Source organism: Schistocerca piceifrons, chromosome 6, assembly GCF_021461385.2.
Source record: "Schistocerca piceifrons isolate TAMUIC-IGC-003096 chromosome 6, iqSchPice1.1, whole genome shotgun sequence".
Taxonomy (NCBI): Eukaryota; Metazoa; Arthropoda; class Insecta; order Orthoptera; family Acrididae; genus Schistocerca; species Schistocerca piceifrons.
In genome coordinates this window covers 326,126,207-326,132,686 of record NC_060143.1, presented here as the reverse complement: position 1 = coordinate 326,132,686, position 6,480 = coordinate 326,126,207, and the positions used below count along the sequence as shown (strand labels likewise).

The 6,480-nt window shown below is 43.8% G+C and overlaps 1 non-coding gene across 1 annotated transcript; it reads left to right on the top strand.

The window, feature by feature from the left end:
• Positions 1 to 785: 785 nt before the first annotated feature.
• Trnat-ugu lies at positions 786 to 860 on the top strand. Its single transcript has one exon. It is a non-coding gene; the product is annotated as a tRNA-Thr (tRNA).
• The last annotated feature ends 5,620 nt before the right edge of the window (positions 861 to 6,480 follow it).

Genomic DNA, 6,480 nt, shown 5'->3' with positions numbered 1-6,480 from the left:
CTCCAGTTGTACAAAATAAATCATTGCTTTTGTCGTACTTTTGAAATAACAACACTTCTGTCCTTATTAGGAGAACAAAAAAACTATCGATACGGACTGCACCAGGAACTTACAGTTTCATTCAGCCCCACAGTACAGAAATTTTTTGTGGTGTAAAGCATATTTCAGGAAACTGTCGGACAATATACTTTCCGATACACATTTGTCATTTCAGGTTCGTCAGCGCAACACTATTGTTAAACTTCAGTCACCTGTACATTGTCAGTTTGTATCCTCACATTTGATGAATTTGATGACTTCTGCCTCGTACGCAGCACAATGATCACAACAACGGCCACGACCACCCCTTACTCCATTCCAGTTATGCCTAAAGGAAATTAGTAATTACTGTGAAAGCTATATATTACTCTTTCTTCTACCACGCGTGCCTTGTATAAGGAAAACGTTTTTTTTTTTTTTTTTTTTTTTTTTTCGTCGTACTACACACACTTCGCATTTTTAAGACTACAAGGAACTGTTTCATTGCTAGTAAAATATATATTATTCAAATATGTCTTTCGGACATGTTAGAAAGAACAGACACCATATCCATATAAGCATATCGTTCTGGCGATATGCACACATAATCCCCTAACACTTACGGGACTTGGTAAGAATATCTTTCACGAGTAATGAGTGTGTTGGGGTGTGACACTACGAATGTAGTGTGTGGACATACAAAGTGAGAATGTGGGTCTCGCGGGAGGCGTGCGCGAGATAGTCCCTGCAGTCGCGTTATCCTCTGTGCCCTCGGTGGCTCAGATGGATAGAGCGTCTGCCATGTAAGCAGGAGATCCTGGGTTCGAGTCCCAGTCGGGGCACGCATTTTCACCTGTCCCCGTTGATATATATCAACATCCGTCAACAGCTGATGATATTAATATAATCCTAATTTCGTTCTAGACAGCTGCAGGTCATCAATGGTGTCTGTTCTTTCGGACATGTTCGAAAGAACAGACACAATATCCATATAACTAACCTAAGGACTTCACGCACATCCATGCACGAGGCAGGATTCGAACCTGCGACCGCAGCAGCAGCTCGGTTTCGGACCACGGTCCCTTAATTGACTTAACCCATTCCATACTACTATATGACTTTGCTATCAAAAAAATGGTTCAATTGGCTCTGAGCACTATGCGACTTAACTTCTGAGGTCATCAGTCGCCTAGAACTTAGAACTAATTAAACCTAACTAACCTAAGGACATCACACACATCCATGCCCGAGGCAGGATTCGAACCTGAGACCGTAGCGGTCGCTCGGCTCCAGACTGTAGAGCCTATAACCGCACGGCCACTCCGGCAGGCTTGCTATCAAAAATCTCGATAAGTACTTTACCGATTTACTCTATATCTTTACACAATATTGTGTTGAACAATGGGGTGGACGCAAGATGTATTTTTTAATGAACAAATATGTAATATATACATACATATTTAATGTATGGTGCAAATGGCTCTGAGCACTATGAGACTCAACTTTTGAGGTCATTAGTCCCCTAGAACTTAGAACTAGTTAAACCTAACTAACCTAAGGACATTACACACATCCATGCCCGAGGCAGGATTCGAACCTGCGACCGTAGCGGTCTTGCGGTCCCAGACTGCAGCGCCTTTAACCGCACGGCCACTTCGGCCGGCATATTTAATGTAGTATGAGGAAACGTTGTAATGAAAGATCTCGGAAGTAATTGAGCAATGTACTTTAAAATGTTGCACCACACTCGAATGAATATTTGGACGCACATAAGTTAATTATATTTAGTATATATAACAAATAAATGCATGTTTAATATGGAAAGGTGAAACGTTGTTATCATGTATCTCGAAAAGTACTTCAATGATTTACTTCATTATTGCACGTTACTTTTCTAATCTACAATGTACAAAATATCTGCCAAAATCGACTGCCAGGAAGAAAATGGTGAGCTGTGCTGTGCTCAGCTGTCAACGAGCACGGTTTTGTTTTCTTGTTGTTGTCGGTTTTCACAGAAAATAGGAAAGTTATGTTTATGGCTCATCAACATAGGATTAGAATACAACTACGTAATCTGAACGTACCATAACAATAAACGGGGGACAAGGTCAGAGAGAAGGCGTGGAGTAGATAGACAGAGTGGGGGAGGAGTGAGGAGGAAGTGGACGAGAGGAAAGGTGATGATGGACATAGAGCGAGGAGGATGAGGCGGACAAAGACGTGGCGGTGGAGGTGGACATAGAGAGGGGGTGTAGGAGATTAGGACGAGTATCCCATCCCCATATATGAGTAGCAAATGTAGAGCATTACTGGGTTTCCTAGCCTCGATGCCAAAGAAAAATTATACTAATTTCCACAGGGTCATCACCCACTCACGTCAATGTGCACAAGAAAGATTGTTCACAATGCAGTGTGAACCGGCGTAGTCTATTAATTTCACTCCATATCACTCTGAAAACTTGTCACTTGGTTCGCAAGTGTATAACAGCGCTATAATGGCCGGTACAGACCACAAAGACGACCGCCTTTAAAGAGTCCGCTTGCCGGCTTTTTGCCGCCGCTTTCTCGACGCGGCGGTCGGCTCATTTATCAAGCCCGGGCAAAGCGGCGGAGACTCGTCGTTAGCCGCTGCGGCCAGGGTCGCAGCCCTCCGACCCCTGACCCAGTGGTCGCGGCGTCTGACCCGCACCGGCAGCCCGAAGCGGGCACTTCAACATCGCACGTCCCCAGCTTATCTGGAGCGACGGTGTACGTTGATGGGGATGAACTGACCCAAGGAAGAAAAATAACGCAACATGGTTTCTGCTTTCGATCTCTCTACGAAATGTTATTTAAAATATTCGTCCAGCACCAGACCTCTGCGGTGCTTGGGACTCTTGTTCGGAAGCCAGCTACTGTGAAAGCAGGAAACTGCATGAAGTGCCTTATACTCTGTGGGACTGTCAATACCCACCATCTCCACACAGGTGTCACCTGGACTGTTCTCACATTAGTTACTTAATTTATGTGTGAGGTGTCTCTTCTTACAGTTGAAACGTCCCCTTAGAAAAATTATACACGACTGTCGTTTAACTGACACACAATATTTTTTAGCGCAACGCAATCTGACTTTCAGAATTCCCTACAAAAGAATGGCCCTGACTAACATTAAACTATACCTTTCACAAATCACTTACCTCACAAAAATCTTCGCTACTCAAGCTACTGCAATACAGCGAGCGCCACTACTGCCAGCTAAATAAAAGATTCAACGTACTGAAGGCACTAGCTACTGATAGGCATAGTTAGCAAATGAAAGATTTTGATAGAGAACAACCAATGTATTTACCTCAATAGTCATAATATATATAGCAGTTCATGACAAATTACAAAACTCCACCATCTCTCTCCCCACATCCACCACTGCTGGCGGCTCACCTCCAACTGCGCAACGCTACGCGCTGTTCACATCCAGCTGCCGCTGCCCAACACTACAATGGCAGACAACAATGCAAACTAGACACAGACTGCACACAGCACAGCCAGTGATTTTTATACAGAGGTGGCGCTACCAATAAAAAAACCTAAACAGCCTACTTACACAGTGATATTGGAAAGAAACAGACACCGCACATATAAATACATTGGCGGACACAAAAGTCATGGGGTATCGATATGCACATACGCAGACAGCAGTACTACTGCGTACACGATGTAAGTGGGCTGTTCAGGTTTTTATGTTGGTAACGCCACATAGCACTCTGTATGAAAATTGTGCTGTGTGCAGTCTGTGGCGGGTTTGCATTGCTGGAATATTCGCTATTATAGTGTTTGGCAGTTGGATGTGAACATTTTGAACATTATTAAGGTAAATACATTGTCTGTTCTCTATCAAAATCTTTTATTTGCTAACTATGCCTATCGGTAGTTAGTGCCCTCAGTAGTTAGAATCTTTTATTTAGCTGGCAGCATTGGCGCTCGCTGTATTTCAGTAGTTCGTGTAACGAAGATTTTTGTAAGTGATTCATGAAAGGTACGAGTATATGTCATGGTTAGTCAGGGCCATTCTGCTATAGGGATTACTGAAAGTCAGATTGCGTTGCGCTAAAAAATTATTGTGTGTCAGTTTAGTAATGATCAGAATAAGTAAAGGGAGAAATGTCTGAGTACGTTCAGCTTTGCTCAGCTGTTTGAAAATTAAATAACGTAAGGAATTTACCAGCACAGTAATTCACTAATTTTTCGAAAGGGACGTTCCAACGAGATATCAAAGGGCAGTGCATTGGCAGAGCTGTCTTACGTAATCAGGTGATTCATATGATAAAGTTTCCAAAGTGACTATGGTCGCACGACAGGATTCAACAGATTTTTAACGTGGAATGGTAATTGCAATTGGAACTAGACACATGGGACATTCCATTTCGGAAAGCGTTAGGAAATTCAAAATTCCAGTATCCAAAGTGTCTGCCAGAATACCGAATTTCAAGCACTACCTCTCACCACGGACAACGCAGTGACCGACGGCATTCACTTAACGATCGAGAGCAGCGGCGTTTACGTAGACTTATTAGTAACAGACAAGCAGTACTGCTTGAAATAACCGCACAAATCAATGTCTGACGTATAACTAATGTACCCACTAGGGCATTGCATAGAAATTTGGCGTTAATGGTCTGTGACAGCAGACGACTGATGCGAGTGTCTTTGCTAATAGCACGGCCTCACCTGCAGTGCCTCTCCTGGGCTCATGACTATTTAGTTTGGACCCTAGACGACTGGAAAACCGTGGCCTGGTCAGCTGAGTCCGGATTTCAGTTGGCAGGATCTGGTGGAAGGGTCTGAGTGTGAGCAGTCCACACGATGCCTTGGACCCAAGTTGTTCAACATGGCAGTATGCAAGCTGGTGTCGGCTCCATAGTGGTGTGGGCTGTGTTTACATGGAACAGATTAGGTCCTCTAGTCCATCTGAGCCGATCGCTGACGGGAAACCACTTGCAGCCGTTCATGGGCTTTATGTCCCCAAACAAATATTGAATTTTTGTGGATGAAAAACGTGCCATGTCACCGGGTCACAAACGTTCATAATTGGTTTGAAGAAAATTCTGGACAGTTCAAGCGAATTATTGGCCACAAAGATTGCCCGACATGATCCCATCGTACATTTATGGGACATAATTTCGAGGACAGTTCGTACACAACATTCTGCACCGACATCAAATTCGTAATTATGGACGGCTATAGAGGTGTCGTGGTTCAACATTTCTACAGGGGACGTCCAACGACTTATTGAGCCCATGCCGCGTCGAGTTGCTACATTCCGCCGGGCGAAAAGAGGTCCGACACGATATTAGGAGGTATTCTATGTCTTTTGTCACTTCAGTGTCTATGCGCCTTGACTGCCAAAAATAATATCTTCAGTGTGGATGCACTATTAATTCGATCTTTAGCGGTTATCAGGCGAAAATAACAGTAATCGACAGAGGACACTACGTGTGTAGTGTTAGACATATGAGAATTTGGGTTGGCTGGAAAACATGCTCGGAGAGCTGAAGTTGTTAAGATGACCACTCACAAAAATGTGGAAATCTGTGTTCCAGTCCAGGTCCAGAAAAAAATTTCCACTTGTCGACATTGGCATTTTTTCAGTGCCCGATTGCAAGTGATGTCGGAATTTGTCTTTCGTCATCTTTCCTAATTACATACTTTTATGTGTAGCACCACGGTTACGAATCAGTTATCGCTAGCAGTGTAGCCTACATGTGTATACATACTCGGGAACGTATTGTGCAGAGCTCGGATTGGGGTACTGGATTGCTAATGAATCGACTATGAATCTCATACTGTGGGAAAACGGGAAAGGGAGAGAATCGAAGCGTTTGATATTTGATGCTCTGGAATGATGTTGAAAATTAGGAAACTCCTAACATCAGAAATGAGATTCTCCGAAGAATCGGCGGGGAAAAAATATTTCGAAAGCGTTGACAACAGGAAGGGACAGGATGACAGGACTTTGTGGAACTTCAGGTAACTGCAGGCAGTAAAATCTGTAAGTAAAGACAGATGTTGGAATACATCCAACAAATAACTGGGGACGTAGGGCGGAACTGGTACTCTAAGATGAAGCTGACGTAGCAGTGACAGTCCTCATGAGATGCATCAAATGAGTCGCAAGACCGATAACTCAAGAGGAAATTACTAGGTCTAATTGTGGTGAAATGTGTCACATACAGAACTGAGAAGAAGAAGAAGAAGAAGAAGAAGCTAATTATAGGGTCAGAGCAGGACATGGCAGTCGATCCGAATAACAGAACGAAGGGGTTACCAACAGTTGTCGTCAACGGCCGTTCCGCGAACGTAGCTGCATATAAGCCCCGCAGGAGGCGCCTGGTTCATGAGCCCATTCTGACAGCCATTGAACGGTGACGAACGCTAGAATCTTCACGCCAATACATCAACTGGATTTCCACGGAGTAGCGACAGGTG